The sequence below is a fragment of the Simochromis diagramma genome, unplaced genomic scaffold, assembly GCF_900408965.1.
Source record: "Simochromis diagramma unplaced genomic scaffold, fSimDia1.1 OVJJ01000715.1, whole genome shotgun sequence".
Taxonomy (NCBI): domain Eukaryota; kingdom Metazoa; phylum Chordata; class Actinopteri; order Cichliformes; family Cichlidae; genus Simochromis; species Simochromis diagramma.
This window is the reverse complement of record NW_024387128.1, coordinates 926,797-950,990: the sequence shown is the minus strand read 5'-3', so window position 1 is coordinate 950,990 and position 24,194 is coordinate 926,797. Positions and strand designations below refer to the sequence as shown.

At 42.9% G+C, this 24,194-nt stretch overlaps 1 long non-coding RNA gene across 1 annotated transcript in view; it reads right to left on the bottom strand.

Moving 5' to 3' along the window:
• The window catches only part of LOC120743445, a 20,319-nt gene extending 3,683 nt beyond the window's left edge, over positions 1-16,636 (bottom strand). Inside the window, exon 1 of the long non-coding RNA XR_005698199.1 lies at positions 16,474-16,636. This is a non-coding gene — a long non-coding RNA (uncharacterized LOC120743445). The remainder of the gene's footprint in view (positions 1-16,473) is intronic.
• Positions 16,637-24,194: the final 7,558 nt, after the last annotated feature.

The following is a 24,194-nucleotide window of genomic DNA, read 5'->3' as shown; positions in this document are numbered from 1 at the left end:
CATACCAGACATGGTGGTGTTAGCTGTATCTTACCATCTCTGTATCTCTTGATTGTGTAGTGACTGTTTACATAAGTCAACAATAGTTAATGTAATCTTGTGTATTTGTATGGAGAGTGAATACACTGTATTCTGTTTCTGTTATTACAGTTTTACAAAAAAAAAAGGAAAATAAGGATCAGTAAAGCTCTGAAGAATGCCACGCGGTCTCCTGAGTGTTTACTGAAGCCATTTAATGTTTAGCTCACTGCATAAGCTGGATAGAGACGTTCAGCTGAGGGCAGAAGAGTAAAAAGATTGTCCACGCATCAAGTGCACTGCCAGGATCCTGAGACACTCCAGTCCAGCGACAGCAATCATGTCCAACCACGGGGACACCTCGCAGCTTTCACAGCTGGAAGTCAGGTCGGAATGCAGATCAGCAGCTTCACGCCGGTCAAACAGCTCAGCAGCTTCACGCCGGTCAAACAGCTCAGCAGCAAGCCTTGCTGCAGCACGAGCACGAGCTGAAGCCGAAGCTGCTCGAGCAAGAGCAGAATATGCCAAACGCCAAATAGACATGGAGGTCGAAAAGGCCCGGATGGAGGCAGCGCTAAATGCTCTGAAGCAGGAGGGAGAAGCAGAAGCAGCACTTGCAGCTGCAAGGGTCCTAGAGGCTGCAGTTCTGGACCAAGCAGAGTCTGTGAAGCCACCAGACATTCCTGCCACAATAGCTGCGGCTGTCAGCCGCACTCAAGAGTATGTAGATACCCACTTCCACAATAACACATATGGAAGGTGAGTCAAAACACAGTAGAGAGCAAAAATGTGACTTAGACAACACCCACACTACAGGGCCGGACATCAGCAGCAGCTGCGCGTGGGTACCCCCCCAGTTCTCCACCCGTTTGGCAGCCCAAACTTCCACCTCCCCATTGGTCCAACTATGTTGGAGCAGCCAAACCACAACGACAAGCAGATGTATCAGACCTCGCTGCCCTCCTCTCACGTCGTGACCTACTGACAGCAGGACTGACAGTGTTTGATAACAAGCCAGAGACTTATCTAGCATGGAGATCTACGTTTCACAATGCCACTGAAGATTTAAACCTAAAGCAGTGAAGAACTTGATCTGCTCACTAAGTGGCTTAGTGGGGAGTCTCTCCAGCATGCTCTGAGAATCAGGGCTGTCCATGTTAACAATCCAGAAACAGGTCTTCAGCGTTTATGGCAAAGGCTAGACAGGATTTATGGCTCATCAGAAGTTATTGAAGCTTCTCTGTTCAAACGCCTAGAGAGCTTTCCCAGAGTTACTCCGAGAGACAATCACCTTCTACAGGAACTTGCAGATCTCCTCCTGGAACTTGAAGCAGCAAAAAACGAAGGATATCTGCCAGGCCTCAGCTTTCTCGACACTCCAAGAGGCATAAACCCAATTGTGGAAAAACTCCCACATACCCTGCAAGAGTCATGGATCAAACAGGGGTCCAAGTATAAGAAAGAACACAGAGTGCACTATCCGCCTTTCTCCTACTTTGTTCCAGTTCGTAAATAGCAATGCTGAAATGAAAACTGACCCCAGCTTCATCCTACAAAATTACAGCACTGGGCACATGAAGATAGAAAGGCCACTGGTGAGACAATCACATTTTAGAGCCCCGCTAACAGCAAACAAAACACAGGTTGGCACACCCAGCAACAAATCTAACACTCACTCTCTTGATCCCGACAAACAGTGTCCAGTACACATGAAGCCCCATTCACTTGCAAAATGTAGAGGGTTTAGGATGAAAACACTGGATGAGCGGAAAAGTCTGCTCAAAGGGCTTCGATCTGTTACAAGTGTCTCTCATCAACAGAACACAGGGCCAAAGACTGTAAAGCTGATATTCGTTGTCTGGAGTGCAAAAGCGATACCCACATCTCCGCCATGCATGCCGGGCCACCCCCTTGGACAAGTGGGAGCTTTGATTCTACACCAGAGGCACACGGCGGGGAGCCAGACATCCCGAGCTCCACAGTGACTACATCTAACTGCACTGAGGTATGTGGACAGGGACAACAAGGACGGTCTTGTTCTAAAATTTGCATGGTGAAAGTATATCACAGCACAGCCCCTCAAATGAAAACGAAAATGTATGCAATTTTAGACGACCAAAGTAATGTGTCACTGGCTCGTTCTCCCTTTTTTGACATGTTTAATGTACATGGTGAAGCCTTTCCATACACAATGAAAACATGCTCTGGCACAACGAACAAAACAGGCCGTAGAGCTCACGGCTTTGTCATTGAGGGTGTGGACGGAAAAGTGTCCATACCACTACCAACACTGACAGAGTGTAATCAGATTCCTGATAACAGGAGTGAGATACCCACCCCAAAGCTGCAGCTGCTCATCATCACCTAGCTCACATAGCCGCACAAATACCCCCTCTTGATCCAGAGGCAGATATTCTCCTCCTCTTAGGCCGTGATGTAATTCAGGCTCACAAGGTTCGACGCCAGGCAAATGGGCCCAATGAAGCACCTTATGCCCAAAAGCTTGATCTTGGATGGGTAATTGTTGGGGATGTTTGCCTCTCGGGAGCTCACAGACCCACAGTGAACTCCTACAAGACTAACATACTGGATAATGGCCGCCCCAGTTTTCTCTCTCCCTGTGGCAACAGAATCTACACAAAGGTGAAGATCACAGAAGAATGCCCCCTTTTTGAGAGCACACAGGTCAAAGATGAACTGGGCAAACACATCTTTCAACAAACTACTGATGATGAAAATGGCACTCTCTGCAGAAGATAAGACGTTTCTGAACATTATGCACAAAGAGTTTGCTAAAGATGATGCAAATAACTGGGTCGCCCCCCTGCCCTTTCGTCATCCCCGACGTCGCTTACCCAACAACAGAGAGCAGGCTCTCAACCGCCTCATGTCCCTACGGAAGACATTAAAGAGAAAGAGGAGATGAAAGATCATTATGTGGAGTTTATGAAAAGGATCTTCGACAAAGGTCATGCAGAAAGGGCACCCCCTCTCAAACCCCACCAAGAATGCTGGTATCTCCCACACTTTGGTGTTTACCACCCCCAAAAGCCAGCAAAAATCAGAATAGTCTTCGATTCAAGCGCCCAGTTCGAAAATGTGTCTCTGAATCAAGTACTGTGTAAAGGCCCAGATCTCAATAACAGCCTTGTGGGCGTGCTTCTCAGATTCCGAAGTGACCCACATGCTGTGATGGCTGACGTGGAGCAGATGTTTCACAACTTCACGGTCAGAGAGGACCATCGTGATTATCTGCGTTTCTGTGGTTCCGCGATCACGATCTGGATGGAGAAGTGGACGAGTTTCACATGACAGTCCATGTTTTTGGGAATTGCCCGTCCCCCTCAGTTGCCATCTATGGACTCAAGAAGACTGCTGTGGAAGGAGAGAAAGAATATGGCAGTGATGTAAGGGAATTTATTGAGCGCCATTTTTATGTAGATGATGGGCTAAAGTCATTTCCCTCTGAGACCCAGGCGATTGACGTCCTTCACAGAACACAAAGGATGCTGGCTCAGTCTAACATCCGCCTTCACAAGATCTCATCCAACAGCCCTGTAGTCGTCAGTGCCTTCCCAAGTGAAGATCTAGCCACAGGCCCGCAGGAACTCCAACGTGGACAACACGCCCCACTCATGCAACGCAGCCTTGGGTTAGGCTGGGACCTGTCGACAGACCAATTGTCATTTCAAGTTGAAATCAATGACAGGCCTTTCACCAAACGTGGTGTATTGTCAGTCATCAACAGTTTGTATGACCCACTGGCTTCGCTGTGCCAGTCAGCATCGAAGGCCGCTCCATTCTGAGAGAGATTTCTATGGACATTAGCGAATGGGATACACCGCTGCCGAGGGAGAAACAGGACAAGTGGCAACAATGGAAAGATTCCCTAAAGCACTTACAACAGCTCAAGATCTCCCGCATGTATACATCCATCTCACTATCTGAATCTCAGAGAAAAGAAATGCATGTTTTTTGTGATGCATCCACAAAAGCTGTTGGAGCCGTCGCTTACCTGAAACTCACAGCAGGCAATGGGCTCAGTGAAGTTGGGTTTCTTCTTGGAAAGGCCAGGCTGGCTCCAAAACCAGACATCACAATTCCAAGACTGGAACTTTGTGCTGCTGTGGCTGTAGAAGTGGCGGAAATGGTCCAGCAGGAGCTTCACACTACTATCGATGAGGTGAACTTCTACACCGACTCGAAGGTGGTCCTTGGATATATTTTCAATGAAAAAAGACGCTTTTATGTGTATGTGCATAACCGTGTGGAGCGCATTAGGCGTTCTACCCAGACCCACCAATGGCATTACGTACCCACACAGCTAAACCCAGCTGACCATGCCACACGAGCACTGCCCGCTGAGCATCTGTCTCACTCTACATGGCTTAGCGGACCTGCCTTCCTTACAGATTCAGGCCAACGACAAATACAGAAAGAACCTTTTGACCTTGTTTGCCCTGAAAACGACACTGAGCTGCGCCCAGATATCGTATCCTGTGCCACCTTTCTGTCAAAAAAAGAGCTCGGGACCACAAGGTTCGAGAGATTCTCAAATTGGAGTCGTCTGCTGAAACTATTGCCAGACTGCTGCACATTGCCAAGTCGTTTAAAGGCGAAACAGAGAGCACATGTCGTGGATGGCACAAGTGCAACAACTATGCTACAGAAGAACAGCTCCAGCAGGCCAAGGTTACCATCATTCGTGCAGTTCAAAAAGAGGTGTATGCGGATGACATCAAGCCGTGGAGCAGAGTGAGTCCATTCGCACACAAAGTCCACTTAGCAAGCTGAGTCCTTACATAGACGCTGATGCAGTTCTTAGGGTCGGTGGCCGGCTCGCAAGAGCTCAACTGTCAACAGATGAGACACACCCCATGCTCATTCCCAGTAAACACCACATAACCCAGCTCATAATCAGACACTTTCACGCACAAGTATGTCATCAGGGCAGACACTTCACGAAGGTGCAATCAGAGCTGCAGGTTTTTGGATTTGTGGGTGGGAAAAGAGCCGTCAGTAGTGTCATCTTCAACTGTGTCATATGCCGCAGATTAAGGGGCAAGCAACAAGAGCAGATCATGTCAGATCTACCAGAAGACAGAATGTGTACAGACCCTCCTTTCACGTGTGTGGGCCTAGATGTTGTTTGGTCCGTGGCCTGTTACAGTCAGGAAAGACACGAGGAGGTCAAGCAGAGGCCAAGAGATGGGCAGTGATCTTTGCGTGTATGAGCACTCGTGCCATACATATCGAAGTGATAGAAGCAATGGACACTTCATCTTTCATTAATTGCTCTGCGCCGTTTCGTTTGCCATGCGAGGTGCTGTTAAACTACTCAGATCCGACTGCTGGCACAAACTTTGTGAGTGCTTGCAGAGAACTCCAAATCGACAAGAAGGGTTGTCATAACGACAAAATCAACACGTATCTTGGAGACAGAAGCTGTGAGTGGCAATTTAACCCTCCTATGCATCGCACATGGCTGGATCTTGGGAGCGCATGATTGGCGTCAGTCGGCGGATCCTTGACGTAATGCTGCTGCAGCACGGAAATGCAAAGCTCACACATGAGGTGTTAGTGACATTCATGTCGGAGGTCACTGCAATAGTCAACTCAAGGCCACTTACCACAGTTTCTGCTGACTCAGAGCATCCTGAGATTCTCACTCCTGCCATGCTACTCACACAAAAGGTTGGTGCGCCCCGTTACCACCAGGTCAGTTCCCACGATCAGGACCTGTTTAGAGCGCAATGGAGACGTGTACAGATACCTAGCCAACGTCTTCTGGGGATCGATGGAGGAGAGGAGTACCTCAGCGGGCTACAAGGGTCGTCGCAAGTGGAGGGCATCAACGCCCAATCTACAAATTGGAGATGTGGTCCTGCTCAAAGAGGGACAAGAAAACAGATTGACTGGCCACTAGGGCTAGTCACAAAGACCTTCCCCAGTCAAGATGGCAGAGTAAGGAAGATCGAAGTCAAGATCATCCGCAGTGGCGAATGTGTACCTGAGACCCATCAGTGAAGTCGTCTTGTTGGTACCTAAGAGCTAAGTCTGAAAGACCCTTAATATCCTTTGTAATAGTGGGATTCAGCTTTAGTGGGTGTGACGTCCTGCAGACGTCAGGCGGGGAGTATTCTGTCCCTCCTGTTATTTCTAAGGTATGTTTTTTATAAGTTTGTTATATGGCGGGTCATAATCATTCGTTCTGTAATTAACTGTTGCAACATGTCAGAAAATATGTTTATTCCTGATCTTGTCTGGGCAAAGCCTGCCATCTAGTGGGTTGACAGGGTAGCACCATGTTAGAGCGCAAGCAGTGGTTTTCTCCCAGCGCTCGACAGGGAAGGTCCATTTGGCTGTGTCTCTGTAAATTCCTGCATCTGACGCCCTTGAAAAGGCATAATCTGTAAGTGTGGCAAAACGGTTTATTGTTCCCACTTATTAGTACCTTGTTCAGCAAAGTAATGAGCTTCTTGTGTGTTTAGCGAGTTTGTTACATTACTAGCACAAGCTAGCTGTTAGCCCTTTGTTTAGCCTGCTAACATGAAGCATACCAGCATGTGGTGTTAGCTGTATCTCTTACCATCTCTGTATCTCTTGATTGTGTAGTGACTGTTTACATAAGTCAACAATAGTTAATGTAATCTTTGTGTATTTGTATGGAGAGTGAATACACTGTATTCTGTTTCTGTTATTACAGTTTTACAAAAAAAAAGGAAAATAAGGATCAGTAAAGCTCTGAAGAATGCCACGCGGTCTCCTGAGTGTTTACTGAAGCCATTTAATGTTTAGCTCACTGCATAAGCTGGATAGAGACGTTCAGCTGAGGGCAGAAGATGAAGGGTCCTTCATATTTTAAATTGCATTTCACAGTACCTCACAAGAAAGTTAATTATTGCAAGGTTATAGAAAAACTATAAAAAGCTGAAAGCAGCAAAAATAAAGCAAACGATATAGCACACAATAAAGATATTACCAAGTCCAGCTAAAGGCCAGAAACGATTTCCTTAGCTACAGAACTCACATACAAAGCCAAAAAGATATTTTTAATAAATATCCTCAGATAATATCTACAATCACTGGAGATTAGTTGAGTTATCCCTCAGAAAAATGTTATGAAATCAGGTATTACTCTACGGAAGCCCCACAGGGGACATGGGAGAAAAAAAAATTAAGGCGGACTTTTGCGAGATCTCACAAAAGTTTTGCGAGATCTCGCAAAACTAACTCGGGATCTCACAAACTTTTGCGAGATCTCGCAAAAGTTTTAGCCGCATTCTTCAAGCCTTCGACCTCCCGTTAGCTTCGAGCTAACGGGAGGTCGAGACCTACTACAGCCGGGAGGAACACCGCTTTCCCGGCACATCGTGCCTCGACCTCCCGGTCGGCTTCGAGCCGGCGTCCAAAGAATGCGGCTAAAACTTTTGCGAGATCTCGCAAAACTTTTTGCGAGATCCCGAGTTTGTTTTGCGAGATCTCGCAAAAGTCTGTCTTAATTTTTTTTTTTCTCCCATGTCCCCTGCGGGGCTCCCTATTACTCATCCAGCTTTGTACGTTATTTTATCCTGTGCTGATTTTGAGCCTTTGTCACAAATCATTGATACAATTATTCATTAATGTTAAATGTTTTTATAATTAGCGGTGATAAGAGATTGCTGATGTTTAAACTCAGTGCTGTTTTTAATGGATCATCTGTAAGAGGTCACAGGGCAAAATCCTTCACGGTAATTCACTGTAAAAAGCTGGGTAAGTTTTTTAGACTTATTTTTTAGAGGTTTGTCTGACCACGTCATTCTGATGTGACAGCAGACCAAAACAAATAAACAGATACAGGTATGTTAAGTACAGCTCGTGGTTCAGTACCTTGTGGCACTGCCTTTACCAGCAGTAATTAATATTTTTTCTGTTTGACATTATCAGTCTGTCACATCTTGTGGAGGTATTTTGGCTCATTCTTCTTAACAGTATTGCCTCAGTTTATTCAGGTTTGCAGGTAATCATTAGGTTGAGGTCTGGCCTTTGACTAGCCCATTTTCCTTTTATTCATTTCCTTTTATTCCCAGTCTCTTGTAGATTTGCTCCGGTGCTTTGGATCATTGTCCTGTTACATGACCCAATTACAGCCTGCCTTTGGCTATTGGACAGATGGCCTCACATTTGGCTTTAGAAATATTTGGTGTACAAAAGAATTCACATTTAACTCAGTGACTACAAGATGTCCAGGCTCTTTGGCTCCAAAACACACTCAAATCCTCACCTCTCCACCACTGTGCTTTGCAGTTGTTATGAGGTGTTTGTGCTATCCTGTGTTTGGTTTTTGCCAATACTAGCATTGTGCATCAGGGCCAGACATCTCCGTTTTGATCTTGTCTGAAAAAAGAACATTGTATTAGATCGCTTGTGGCTTGCTGGAACTTTGCAAATCTAAGGCATGCTCCCATGGTTTTCTTAGAGTGAAGAAGTTTTCTTCTGGCAACCTTTCCAAACAAGCCATACTTTTTCACTCTCCGATCTCTGTAAAGCTGCTGTGTCTTTTAGTTTAGTTTCTCTAAACATCGCACAGACTGCTCTTAAGTTGAATTTGCTGAAATGTCCAATCCTGGGAAGATTGTGGCTTTCTAAATGCTACAGATCTGCAAAACTGGTCACACATCAGCTTTTATAAAGGTGGTTACGCTAGCTGCATTTGATTGCTTAGTTTTCACAACATGTTCTGCAATCCTGTAAAACTATGTCACATAATTGTATCTGTAAAATTAGACGTACTAACAGAATCATTTTATTCATCTAAGCTCAGATTCATCTGTAAAATTGAAAACACTCTGTTTCCAAGCTTTATTGTGGTTCTTCTAAATGTAGTGTAAAGATTCTGTTGGCAGTGTAGTATATGGGGAAGCCTGATTAGCCGCACTTCAACATACAGGTTGTTTGTTGCTTTGGCTAAAATGTTTCTACTCCCATCTGCTTTGCTGGTGTGTTTACTCACTGTGTGCGAGACAATACATTAGTATACCCCTGTTGAGACTGCATGCTACACAGATTATAATTCACGTTTGTTTACTGTCAGAAAAAAAAGCTCATAACAGGTGTTCTATTAAAGCAACACAATGTGCTAACATCATCATTACAAAACTGAACCCACTGGATTTACCATGAATTCGAGGTCCCCCACTTTCAGACTCCATTAGTCTTTATCAAAGCTCCTCATGGAAACGTTGGTGTTTGGTGTGGAAGTTCCAACACTCTTTGTGTCGATTAAGCACTCGAATATCTATTGTTACTCTTACATTAATTTGATTTTGTCTCATGTAAGGTCTGAAATGACACCAAAATAATGATGAAGAGCTACAGCTACTAACAGGGCTACTGTGTTTGGATATTAAATGTAAAAATAATAATAATTAAGGCAGGTATGTCGATTTTTCTAAAGGTTTGAGTGTCTTAAAGGAAAGTGTGAATGGAAAAGATTACAAGCAATTCTGTAACCATTTATTGTGTTAGAAACATAAAACATACAAACCATGCCTTTATTAATAAGGCACAAAACACTGTTATATATTAAACTGGTTTTTGATTTCAAATAAATAAACATTTTGTAATTTTGATTTTTTTTTTAATACATCCACCACCTAAGTATATTATTAGAGTGCAATTTGCAAAAAGGTTTGTAAAAAGAAATTCTGTTAAGTAGCCTCAATATACTGACGGCACTTTTATCACTGTGCGCTGTGATGTACAGCACCTCTTGATCTATGTTTTGCTGACTCAAAGGCTACTTAAATCAGTACAGAAGCAGAGTGAGGCAGAATTATGTGTAAAAATAGAAAATGTATACAAAGTACACAGTATCAACTTACTACACGCTAAGCTCTGATTTCTTAATGAAACAAAATGTGCAAAAATCAATGACACTTATTTATTTAAAAAAATACATTAATGGTATAAAAATAATGATTTTTTTTGTTTGGGTTGTGTGGCGTTTTTGAGGAAATGAAGGTCCGGACATGAAATAAACATCTTGTGTCTGGGATGCATCGCCGGTTCAATTTCAAATAGTTTGAACCGTCAGAAAATTGCTTCTTTTTTTAAGTTGTGAGTGAGTATACAGCAGCAAAGTCAATGCAGTGGTCGGCTGTACTCCACCACTCTCCCCAGTGTGAAGCAACAACTAGTTACCACTCAAGGATTCTGCTGTCTGTCATGCCAAAGTCATCTAAGCAGAGAGAGCACACAATGTTATCTGATTTCCAGCTATGGCTGAGAAGTTCGCTGTATCACCGAGTGAACAGAGAAGAAACTCGACATCTGCTTTTTGGGGGGCAAAGTTTCTAATGCAGCTCACAGTTAGTTCACTTGATAAGAGTTTCAGAACAAAGTTCAAGTTTCAAAACATTTGATGTTTAGTGTAATAACAGCAACAAAGTAGAGTATAATGTGGAGTAAGCTCTGATAAATGATAGTGGGTTATAGTTTGCTGCTGTCTTTTTGGCTGCCTATTTTATTGAGCTTTTTAAGTCATTGTTTAGGAAATTACTTAATTTAAATTTAATTAAAACAAGGGAAAAAAAGTTCCACTCATTCCATTTTCAGTTCATAGCGTGACAGTTCATTAACTGTGCTGTAAAACTCCTCCAGGAAAATAATTTGGAACCATGTAATAGAAAATATATTTCATAAAATAAGATCTAAGAAATTCTTTCCAGATAAAAATCTGGGAGCCCTGCTGTGAGAACAGGGAAGCCTCTTCCAAACGGTCATGTGGAAATCTGCATTTGTAACCCTCTGCTTTGATATAGAATATTTGATCAAATTTATTGTTGGGTTATGAGCAAACTAATCATAACACCACACAAGATTCAAAGGGTTTAACACAAAGCACACGATCTTAGTAATCTTTTTCAGTCCTTGTGTTTCCCTTTACATGGTTTTGCATCATTTCTTACTAAATTAAAACAAGAGTAACAGTTGTTTCATCAAAAGTCTAAATCTGCAGTATGTTAATCACCAGAAAAAGACCAACAGTGCTTAAAATGTTATAGCCAACCGCTTGCTGGTGTGTCTGTGGATATATACAGAGTGGGCCATTTATATGGATACATGGTAATAACATGGGAATGGTTGGTGATATTAAAGTCCTGTTTTGTGGCACATTAGTATATGTGAGGGGGCAAACTCCTCAAGATGGGTGGTGACCATGGTGGCCATTTAGAAGTCGGCCATCTTGGATACAACTTTTGTTTTTCAATAGGAAGAGGGCCATGTGACACATCAAACTTATTGGTAATGTCACAAGAAAAACAATGGTGTGCTTGGTTTCAACATAACTTTATTCTTTCATGAGTTATTTACAAGTTTCTGACCATTGTGTTGGATTGTCAATGCAACCCTCTTCTCCCACTCTTCACACACTGATAGCAACACCGCAGGAGAAATGCCAGCACAGGCATCCAGTATCCGTAGTTTCAGGTGCTGCACATCTCGTATCTTCACACCATAGACAATTGCCTTCAGATGACCCCAAAGATAAAAGTCTAAGGGGGTCAGATCGGGAGACCTTGGGGGCCATTCAACTGGCCCATGACGACCAATCCACTTTCCAGGAAACTGTTCATCTAGGAATGCTTGGACCTAATTTCAAATATCCAGAGGCCTTGCGGTTTCCATTGATGAAGAATGGACCCACTATCGTTGTACCCCATATACCACACCAAACCATCACTTTTGTTGGTCCAACAGTCTTGGAGGGATCCATCCAATGTGGGTTAGTGTCAGACCAATAGCGGTGGTTTTGTTTGTTAACTTCACAATTCACATAAAGTTTGCCTCATCACTGAACAAAATCTTCTGTGTGAACTGAGGGTCCTGTTCCAATTTTTGTTTTGCCCATTCTGCAAATTCTTCTGCGTGAACTACGTGAACGTGATGCTGCAGCAGCTGGAGTTTGTAAGGGTGCCATTTGTGAGTTGCTAATATCCTCCAAAGGCATGTTCGACTAATGCCACTCTCCAGTGATATGCGGCGAGTGCTACGCTGTGGGCTCTTGTTGAATGAAGCTAGGACAGCCACTGATGTTTCTTCATTAGTGACAGTTTTCTTGCGTCCACATTTCGGCAAATCCAACACTGAACCAGTTTCACGAAACTTAGCAAGCAGTTTGCTAACTGTAGCATGGGAGATGGGTGGTCTCGTAGGGTGTCTTGCATTGAAATCTGCTGCAGTGACCCGGTTACTGCGTTCATCAGATATCAACACAATTTCAATCCGCTCCTCACGTGTTAACCTCTTCGACATGTCAATGGCTGTGAACAAAGAGAAACTTCTAAATAACTCATGAAAGAATAAAGTTACGTTGAAACCAAGCACACCATTGTTTTTCTTGTGACATTACCAATAAGTTTGATGTGTCACATGGCCCTCTTCCTATTGAAAAACAAAAGTTGTATCCAAGATGGCCGACTTCTAAATGGCCACCATGGTCACCACCCATCTTGAGGAGTTTGCCCCCTCACATATACTAATGTGCAACAAACAGGACTTTAATATCACCAACCATTCCCATGTTGTTACGGTGTATCCATATAAATGGCCCACCCTGTATATTCCCCAAAAACCCAACAAAAAACACCACATTTTAAATCCTAAATGGGCCACTGGGGGCAGCACAGTGGTGCAGTGTGGAACCAGCATGTTTTCCCCGTTCCCAGGGTTAATTGGTGATTCCAAATTGGCTGCAGGTGTGAGAATGACATCGACCACTGGTAGGGATGATAATCGAGAACTGGTTCTTGTAGAAAACCGGCTTCCAGTAGTCTAATTCCTTAAATTGTTAGTCTGCCTGCCTATCGATCCCGCTTTTCAGTTCTTGCACTCATTCAGCTGATTTTAGTTCACGTGTCAGAGGAGGAAAATAGTGATGCATCCTGGCCCGGTAACTCCACCGAGGCATGTCTACAATTGGTAGACAAAACTCCCGGACTAGACATTTGTAGTAAATCTCTGATTGTAGCTCCACTGTTTTTTTCTTTATTTTCTTTTTTTTTTTGCAAGGGCTCTGGCGTTGGTGAGCAAGATGGATGGGAGCAGGGTTTTGTATTGTTGTTTGCACAACCGGACTCGATAGCCAGCTCTGCATCCGGCTTTTGTTTCCTCCCCCTGTGCCGCCTACGTCACTTGCTGTTCCCGACTTTAACTCACAGAGCAGTTGGTGGTCTTGCAATCTCAGTTGCATTACAGGACGAGGGAGTGAAAAAGCCAAAAAAAAACCAACAACACAAAAATGTGCACAGTAGTTGGGAGCACTGTGCCCTTGCATATATCCGTAGGACTTTAAAAAGTCCTGCACGCAAGAATTGAAACAGAATAAAATACGCAGACACAATACCACAACAATTAAAGCAATAAATAAAGCATTTCACAGGCTGTAATTTTGTATCCTCTGGATAATAAAGGGGACTCGGATGAATGACCCTATTCTGCATAAAATCCACTGTACTTTATTATACTTTATTATACTTTATTATCTGAAGGACTTTTTTCTTTCACTTTCAGCAGTGTAGACAGTATACCATTTTCTTGTGGCTTGACATTGAACTGCTGTGTAGATATACATCATTAACATGAAAAAACAACAACTTTAAAAAGAAGAGGTGTCACCTCTGCTATAGCAGTCCTCAGTGCATCTCCTCTGTCAAGAAACGCCATCTGCACTGCCAGTACAATAGCCATTAGGCAGTGAAACCACAGTTTAGCTGGTTCCCTGCCAGGATCCATTTTGCAGCCTGAGCACACTCCACAAGGCTCACTGAGTGCAACAGAGTGCATCAAAAAATAATTAAACACTTTTTCCAGGGTGATGATGCAAGCAGTAATTAATTGCCTTTGCATTCAGCAATGTTCATTAATGTGACTGCCACAATAATAATGCTGTCTACCAAACTGTCTCATCTCTTGTGATCTTGCCTCCCAAGGTTTCATGGTAATAATATCTGATTGTAGAGAACTGTGAGCATACCAATAAGACCCAAAAGCTCCCAGTAACCTTTTGACACCATGCATTGAGCGAAACAGCAGCAGAATTAGTTGTAAATCAAGACGCTACAACTGTGCTAATTTATGTCTCAGTCTGTGTGTAATCTGACTTGTTCATTCTTGAAGCAGTCTCTAATCTGTGTTAAACATTAGGTTAGATAGAAAGTGTTTGTGTGAATGTATGCTTTAAGTGCTCAGACAGAGTAGAAAAGCACTATATAAGAACCATCCATTTGCTACATAAAAAATTGCATAAAGATTATGGTTTTGTCATTTTACAACCCAGCAGCTCACCATTCTGATGACGTCCACAATTTAACATTCAAACTCTAAAGCAGCTTCCTCCAGATAATCCATTATGAACTTGAACTTGCATGGACAACAGTCCCTTAATACAGTGCATTGGTGAAGTGACTATCCTCAGCTGTATAGGCTCAGTCCCAACTCTTTCATGGCATGTATGGCAGTATTGTGGTCTAGACAACCCAAAATGTGACATCCCCATATGTGGACGCCAGGTCCTAGGAGGTTAAGGTCATGCTGGGTAATACATTGGCCGTAATGGCCATTTGAAGTTTTACATTTATCCAGGGTAGGCTCACTCAATAAGTTAATAGGATGAAAGCATGAAAGAAACACCTATGCACCATCACATTACACATTCATTTGTGATGGCCAGATCTGAAGCCTCAAGAGGAGCTTTTGCACAAGACCGAGTGGAAGATCTGACTCTGAAATCAAATAATTCTTCATGATTCTTCATGCTAGCCAGTTAGCAGGTCATTGTGATAACAAACTCATCTGTGGGTCAACCTGTGTAAATCAGTTATATGTTGTTTTCTTTCTACACACACATCAGCAGCGATGCAGCAGTTGCTAGCACTGCTGTGATGTCAACAGTTTTACTTTTGTATGTTTTCCAATAGTTTCTGACCTAACCACAAACTGTGGTCAAGAGTTTACATGATTCAAATTCCCCAGAGTGGCGCTTTCTCTGCCAGCCTCCCTCTCTATGCCTCACTCTCATTATGCAATTTAACATTTGTTGAGAAGCTTTTACTGCACTTACAGTGTCATCATATGTTATCGTCAACACCATCAATATTCTTTCACTCTCTTTGCTCCTCTCTAAATGTAAGCTGCATGTGTGAGGACATTCATGTTATGCTGAAAGCAGAGAATGAGGAACCTGGTGAATCCAGAGGACAGCGGTGTGCAGTCCAGAGTCTGACACTGAGGTGAAATCAATTTGCTTTTTAAAATCTACATAAGGTCCTATTGCCACTTATTGTCATGGTCAGTGGGAGTGTCCGGGGTGTTTGCAATCTGTGGCTGTCGATATCCTGTCCACCCTTTTTGGGTGGAGCCTCCTACACCTCACCTGGGCCTTGTGTACATGGAATCAGCAGCAGGGCAGTCTGCCATGCCTTGCCAGTCCATTGTGTGCCATCCACTGGTTAACTAGGCCACTCTTTCATGTAACTAAACTAATTGCCTTTTCCTTGAGTAACCCTTTTCTCGCTGTGTGCAGAGGCTGAAGTTTCCATAAACTGAACTATCAGGATTGAACTTACTTTCCTCAGCCCTGGTGATCCTACCTGGTTGCCTGCCCTCCGGCCTGCCACTACACCTCACATTCGCTGGCTGTGAGCTGACTCCCACGGACCTCCCCTCCTCAGGACTCTCTAAAACTGGACCTGCAAGGTAAGGACAGCAAAACTCACCAGCAAACTCCCTTCAGTCAGCTCCTACCACGTGACAATAACAGTTTCTCCATCTCCTTGCAGACCCTCCCTTGTTCCTTCGTTCCTTGTCGCCACACTCCTCTCCTCAAATCCAGTGCCAGTCGCCGTCTTGTCACATCAGTTATTTCCTTCCCCTAACCCTCCTTCCTTCCGTGTGTGTTTAGTTTCCCAGTTGAATAAAATCTCTGTAAATAGTTCACCGATGAGTTTGCGTTTGAGTCCATCCCTTGGGCAAAGCTGCCAGGTTTATGACACTTATGGTTTACTTAAATAAGTAAATGAATCAATTCAGTTAGTTTTTATTCTTGGATCTATGATATGACAATTAATTCAGACCTGGTCTTGCACCACACATAAAAGAATGATTCAAAATTGTTTCCTCACAGTGAAAACATTGGTACCAGACTGGTACTTGATACCGTCTAAGTCCATTGGGGCGCTCGTGGCTCAAGAGTTGGGAGTTCGCCTTGTAATCGGAAGGTTGCCGGCTCGAGCCCCGGCTCAGACAGTCTCCGTCGTTGTGTCCTTGGGTAAGACACTTCACCCGTTGCCTACTGGTGGTGGTCAGAGGGCCCGTGGGCACCAGTGTCCCGCAGCCTCGCCTCTGTCAGTGCGCCCCAGGGCAGCTGTGGCTACAATGTAGCTGCCATCACCAGTGTGTGAATGTGTGGATGACTGAATGTAGCGTAAAGCACTTTGGGGTCCATAGGGACTAAGTAAAGCGCTATACAAATACAGGTCATTTACCCTTGCTGTTGTATCCTAACTTTAAAAAACATTCTACCTACAAGTTGAACTCGAGTGTTCAGGATGAAAGCCATACACATCTGTCTGCTGGTCAGATGTGGCAAATGTACAGGCTTTCATTACTTAAACAGTAGTATTAAAATGAGAAAGAATAAAGTTGTTCTTTGTAAGAACATGTGCTACATTTGATGTAACCTAACTCTGACCAGTCACTGTGCACCAGTCGGACACGGCGCTTTACTGCAAACCTGTTTAGTCTTTTTTGCAGGACATTTCACAATGTGAAAAAACATAATTTCTCATCATATAGAGATTCGATAGTTGATTAAAAAAAAACAAAAAAACAATAGGGCATTACATGTAAGCTTTTTATTTCAGGTTTATCAAATGTCACTGATAATCTCTCTTCTCCCTCCTGTCCAGTCGTTCTAAAAGTGAAGTTATCTCTTTTCTCTCCTTGGGAAATAAAGCAGCAACACATTGTGTGATAAACTGCACTTGCCTAATAACTGTGTGTGTTTGCTGATATTTTTTAAGACATTTGACAGTTGCATTTTAAAATTACCGGACAATTAAAAAGTCATTAATTCTTTTCTTTTCTTTTTTTTCTGTTGAGGTAGCTAGATGCTGAAGTTCCCTGAGAACAACTGGAAATCTGCATCACAAATGCTGTACAGTTTGAAATAGTAGTAGTAATAGTAAGTATATTTGTGTGCATAAACAATATGTTTGGCCTTTTTCATCACTTTGTAAAGCCCAGTGATGGATACACAATAAGTACAATGATGAAGTATTTGTACTTTGTCAGTATGTTGAGTTCTAACACCTCGTGTTGATGATAGAATGTGTTTCCCCAAACATATAACTAAAAAAGCCGTTTATCTTCTTTAGAATTTCATTTTTAGGACTCAGTGTATTAAGGTGGGAATACATTTACCTTTGGTGCTTATTTTGTGCTTCATTATGCTAATCTTTTTTCAAGCGGGATCATTCTCACTCCTTATCATCATCAACCTTACACTTACAACCAAAGTGTAACATTCTTCCTGAAACAGCATGATGAGAGAGCAATGATGCAGCTTCAGTATTTAAGGGGTCTATGACAAGGTCAGAGTAAACTGCAAAAGCAATGTTACAGCCACCGAGGAACAAGGGATTTGACTTGTGATTGGCTTTAGTCATCGTGTGAAACCTTAAACTGTAAAACTGTAATTCCCCATGTTGTTTTCACACCCGCGTTTGCTGTTATTTTGTTGGCTGCTCGAGGCAGGGGGAAATCCGTTTGAGATGAAAATCCCTCATGGCAGCAGCGCCAGGTCACACCGTTCAATCAAACTGAAAACCACAAAACACCCTTTTAACATGTAATCAAAGCGTATGTTAACTTTTTCAGACAGAGAAGATGTATTTTCATGTACCATGAGTAAAAAGAATCACAAATTTAACACTTGTATGTATTCATTAAACCTTTGCTTAACCAGGAAGTTAAAACTTGTTTTTCAAGGAACACTTGGTAGTTTCAAATAGGTACACCACTATACACCAGACTCTGCATAACTGTCATTAGTCTGGTACCAACATGTAGGTTAAAAGGAGACCTTTCATATAGTATAATTAATTTTGATAGGTATTAATATCACATTGGTTCAATTTTTCAATTCAATTTTATTTATATAGCGCCAAATCACAACAACAGTCGCCTCAAGGTGCTTTATATTGTACAGTAGATCATACAATAATACATACAGAGAAAAACCCAACAATCACATGACCCCCTATGAGCAAGCACTCAAAAACTCCCTTTTAACAGGAAGAAACCTCCGGCAGAACCAGGCTCAGGGAGGGGCGGGGCCATCTGTTGCGACCGGTTGGGGTGAGAGAAGGAAGACAGGATAAAAGACATGCTGTGGAAGAGAGACAGAGGTTAATAACAGATATGATTCAATGCAGAGAGGTCTATCAACACATAGTGAGTGAGAAAGGTGACTGGAAAGGAAAAACTCAATGCATCATGGGAATCCCCGGCAGCCTACGTCTATTGCAGCATAACTAAGGGAGGATTCAGGGTCACCTGGTCCAGCCCTAACTATATGCTTTAGCAAACAGGAAAGTTTGAAGCCTAATCTTGAAAGTAGAGATAGTGTCTGTCTCCCGAATCCAAACTGGAAGCTGGTTCCACAGAAGAGGGGCCTGAAAACCGAAGGCTCTGCCTCCCATTCTACTTTTAAATACTCTAGGAACAACAAGTAGGCCTGCAGTGTGAGAGCGAAGTGCTCTAATAGGGTGATATGGTACTACAAGGTCATTAAGATAAGATGGGGCCTGATTATTTTAGACCTTGTATGTGAGGAGCAGGATTTTGAATTCAATTCTGGATTTAACAGGAAGCCAATGAAGGTAAGCCGGTACAGAAGAAATGGTCATATGACCACTGAAATTCTTTCTGAAATGTACCTTTTCAAATATTTTCAGTCTTAGTATGAGCAAATAATAATTTGATAGTTTGTTTATATTTTACTCTAAATTACTGGCATGAAATCTGTGCAATTCTACAGTTGAAACTGGGATACTGCATCCCGTGCTGTAGTAAATAATTATTTTTGACACACCCAAATGTCCTTGAATGTCAGCCATTTTCATCACACTGTAGTTTTTAGTTAAGTGTTGTGTTGTGCATATAATGGAATTAACAGTAACGCTGATTTTGAAAGATAAAATACACAAAAAATCTTTAAAACAAACATATGAATTGTAGGGTCTTCCTTACAACATAAAGCACCTTGAGATGTCTGCTGTTGTAATTTGGTGCTGTATAAATAAAATTGAATTGAATTGAATTGAATTAAGGGGCTCAGAGTAGAGCCGCTGCTCCTCCACATCAAAACTGTAAAGGGAGGCATCCTAGTCAGATGCCCGAGCAACCTCAACTAGCCAGTTGAGGTTGCTCGGGCATCTGACTAGGATGCCTCCCTGGGTGAGGCGTTCCGGGCATGTCCCACCAGGAGGAGGCCCTGGGGCAGACCCAGGACACGCTGGAGAGATTATATCTCTCGGCTGGCCTGGGAATGCCTTGGTGTTCCCCCGGATAAGCTGGAGGAGGTGGCTGGGGAGAGGAAGGTCTGGGCTTCTCTGCTTAGGCTGCTGCCCCTGTGATCCGGCCCCGAAGAAGATGGATGGAAGAATTTGAATTGAATTGAATATAAAAGTAAAGTAAGTTAGGTAGCCTCACTCATTATTTAATTTATTCTCTCTTTGGTTTCAGTCAAAATCTTCATCAACAAGGGTCAACATCAGCTCATTTGAGCACTTTCTGGCTGATTTAGGTAAGGGGAATACTGATAACCATTTTTTTAATTTAGTTTTACGTTTGAGCCAAAAATTATTATTAAGATAATAATTATAGACAATAATTAAGATTTGCTCTAAAGTCTATCAAAGCTATGTAACTTTAACTCAAACACTTTTTTGTTCTTTCTTTTTTTTGTTAGAGACATAAAATAAGATGCCAGTCTTGGTAGCCTGGGATCAGTCCGCCAGGGCCTCCGCTCCTGGCCGCCGCCCAGCACACAATGCACCCGACCCCTACAGCACCTCCTGCGGGTGGTGGGCCTGCGGGAGGATGGGCCCATGTCCCCTTTTCGGGCTGTGCCAGACGCTCACCCTCGGGCACCCTCCCCAAGCCTGGCTCCAGGGCGGGGCCCCGCTAACCCTATCCCAGGCAGGGTAAACTGTTCCCTCAATGTTTTCCTCATAAGGGTTTTCTGAATCGCTCTTTGTCTGGTCACTCACCCAGGACCAATTTGCCATGGGAGACCCTACAGGGGGCTAAAGCCCCCGGTCAACATAGCCCCTGGGATCCCTGGGACACACAAACCCCTCCACCACGATAAGGTAGTGATTCACGGAGAGGTATACCCTATACAACCATTGCAAGAGCTTGGTTCACATTGCCAGCAATAAGCCAGACTCGCTCTCGGTGGGTGATGGGCTTCGCCAGGGCTGCCCTTTGTCACCAATTCTGTTCATAATTTTTATGGACAGGATTTCTAGGTGCAGCCAAGTGGCGGAGGGCTTTCGCTTTGGTGGCCTCAGAATCTCATCTCTGATTTTTGCGGATGATGTGGTTCTGTTGGCTTCATCGGGTGAGGGCCTCCAGCTCGCACTGGAACGGTTCGCAGCCGAGTGTGAAGCAGCGGGAATGAGGCTCAGCACGTCCAAATCTGAGGCCATGGTTCTCAGCCGGAAAAGGGTGGAGTGCCCACTCCGGGTCGGGGATGAGTTCCTGCCCCAAGTGGAGGAGTTCAAGTATCTCGGGGTCTTGTTCGTGAGTGATGGGAGAAGGGAGCCGGAGATCGACAGACGGATTGGTGCTGCAGCTGCAGTAATGCAGACGCTGCACCAGTCAGTCGTGGTGAAGAGTAAGCTGAGTGTAAAAGCGAAGCTCTCAATTTACCAGTCGATCTACGTCCCTACCCTCACCTATGGCCACGATCTGTGGGTAATGACCAAAAGAACCAGATCGCAGATACAAGCGGCGGAAATGAGCTTCCTCCGAAGGGTGGCTGGCCTCTCCCTTAGAGATAGGGTGAGAAGTTCGGCCATCCGGGAAGGGCTCAGAGTAGAGCCGCTGCTGCTCCACATCGAAAGGAGCCAGCTGAGGTGGTTCGGGCATCTGACAAGGATGCCTCCTGGGCGCCTCCTGGGTGAGGTGTTCCGGGCATGTCCCACCGGGAGGAGGCCCCGGGGCAGACCCAGGACACGCTGGAGAGATTATATCTCTCGGCTGGCCTGGGAACGCCTTGGTGTTCCCCCGGATAAGCTGGAGGAGGTGGCTGGGGAGCGGGAGGTCTGGGCTTCTCTGCTTAGGCTGCTGCCCCCGCGACCCGGCCCCGGATAAAGCGGATGAAGATGGATGGACATAAAAGTAATCTTATAAGATTACTGAGTGCACACAATATGCAGTTTTTAATTGATGATTTCATTTTCTAAAGGGAAAAAAAACATCCAAACCAACATTGTGAAAAAGTAATTACAAAATGTCATAAGAAAGAAAGTGGGCAAAAATGGCATCCATGGGAGAGTTCCAAGGCAGAAAACCACTGTTGACCAAAAACAATACTCAGATGTGTGTCCTCTTGTATCCGGAGTAACATCGTTTTATAAAAAGAACATTTTACCAAGAGTCAAACATGGTGCTGGCAGTGAGATGGGCTGAGGCTGCTTTGCTTCTTCAGGAGCTAAACAACTTATCATAACTGATGGAACCATGACAAACAAATCTCCCTCTGGATGACTAAAGAAATGAAATAATGAAAACTGGATTTTTTTTTATTTAACTCAGTTATTGTTATCTAATATTAAATTAAAGGATGATGATGATGTGAAACATGTAATTGTGACAAATATGCAAAAATGTGAAGTGGGCAAATCCTATTTGACAAAACTGCAATAGAAGCCTTTGGATTGGATATTTTCATTTTCCACTGGAAAAAAAAATGCATACGACTCATTTTTAATATAAATTACAGCAGCTTTATGTCGTCCTCCTCGTAGCTGCTTCATTTTGAACTGTGTTTCGCAGATACCCAGACTACAATTTGACATTCAGGTTTTGATTTAAAGTCTTCCACTTTACCACCTTCGCTGCTGGATTAGCGAACTCGTCTTTAACTGAGCAACTCCACACCTGTCATTCCACCCAGTAACACCACTGACTCACAGCAGTGAGTCGACTGAGACAGATTAAAAGTTCCTGGCATTAACATGTACTGTGAATGAATACTGTAGTGCCAGAACATGTTTGTGGAAAATTAAAAAGGCTCTGCTATTAGATTAGAAAACTGCTCAGATCACATAAGGAATCAGCAGCGTGTGACAGACATGAGATGAGCTTAGCAACGAGAAGCTTTTATTTAGTGACTGTTTCCTCAGATATGTTGTAATGATACAAAGCAGAAACGAGCTCATGTCTGTTTGAAGCAATACGTTTATATATAAAATGAACCCAGCAGGGAAAGGTTTTGCAAACATGATCTATTACAGTTCAATACAAAGTTTTTGAATCCTGGCTATTTGTTGCCAACATTCCTACAGCAATAACTGTTGTGAAGCAGGATTTAGGACTTCGTAAGTCAACTGCAGACTCAGTGCTGAGTTTTTCAGGTTTATTAAGACATACATAAGCTGCTCTTAAACAGGTTACTTTTGAGATTAAAAAATAAATAAATTGCTAAACAACCTCCTAAACCAGAATCATTACTTTGTTGTATTTTTAAACACATTTTAATTTTTATTTACATTTCTTGTACTAAAAATAGCTTTTGCTAGTGTGAGATAGCTTGGCCAAAGTGGCTAAAAAAGGGCAGGAGACGGATGCTGTCCAGTGTAGCAAGTGATGTATTTACCATCATTGTGACCAAAAATATTTACAAAAATAAAAAATACATAACTGAACTTAAACCAACAAAAATAATGTCAAGTGCACTCAGCTACACTGACTCAGTCCTCTCCTCTTGAGTTCTTCTGCTTGAATACTCAAGCTATCCAAACAATATAGGAGGATATTATTATTATTTTATCCAGAGGAGATAAGATAAACATTACCACTCTCATAATCTTATGATGCTAATCTTTACTAGCAATAAAACACAAAGGTGTAGCCAGTACATGTTACATCAATACATATCTCTTAAACAAATTCAATCCTAAAATTGTGACATCCAAACTAAATAAGAAGCTATAAATACAGGAAGTGAGCCAGCGCGTCCTCTTTTTGCTCCTGAAACACACTAAAGTCAGGTGAGTTTAAACCCAGTAAACTAGATAACCTCCCAGTTGGAATAAATAAAATTTTAACTTAACAAACTTGATTTAAACCAAGATGTTCTATTACGTAATCTGTAAAAGTGCAAAACATAAACTCGGGATAGTAAATGTTTGCAAACTGCAGAATAAAGATATGGTTAAATCAAAACAAGAATGTTAACTAAGAATAGCAAGCTTCAACTCTGGGCAAATGGAGTTCTCACCCACTTTGTCACAGCTAGTCTCTGAAACATGAGGTTTGAGTTCATCGCTGATGATGAGTTAGAGCTCTCAGAGTTTAACATCCTTCTGCTCTGGATTTCACTCTTTTTTTTGCTCAGATTACTTCTCCACATTCTGCAACCTCTGTTCAGTCCAGCTTTGTTTCTCCTGCTGCTCTGCTCTGTGTAAACAGTCGTGTTGCTAGGCAGCCTCTTTCCCTTTAAATGGAATTTTTGCCTATTTGGAATACCCAAACTGAAATTGTATAAGACAAAAACTGGAAGGCAAAAATGTATGTGAGAGACATGATTTGTAAAAAGCGCCATCTTGTACTTTCTAAAAGCTTTCTTGTTTATCATGTGGCTAAATGGCAACATAATCATAGGACTACAAGAAGTGCCTCACTACCAAGGGTAGGGTAAGATGGCAGCCTTAACCCAATTTCCCTCGGGATGAATAAAGTATGATCAATCAATCAATCAATCAATCAATCAATCAATGTGCAATTGTAAATATAATTAGTAGAGCTGTCCATGTTTGTGACTGGCCATATCCAGAGTATTTTAAAGATACTTCATAGTAAAGACCCCAGTGCATATCCTATGCAAACATCTCTCACAGATT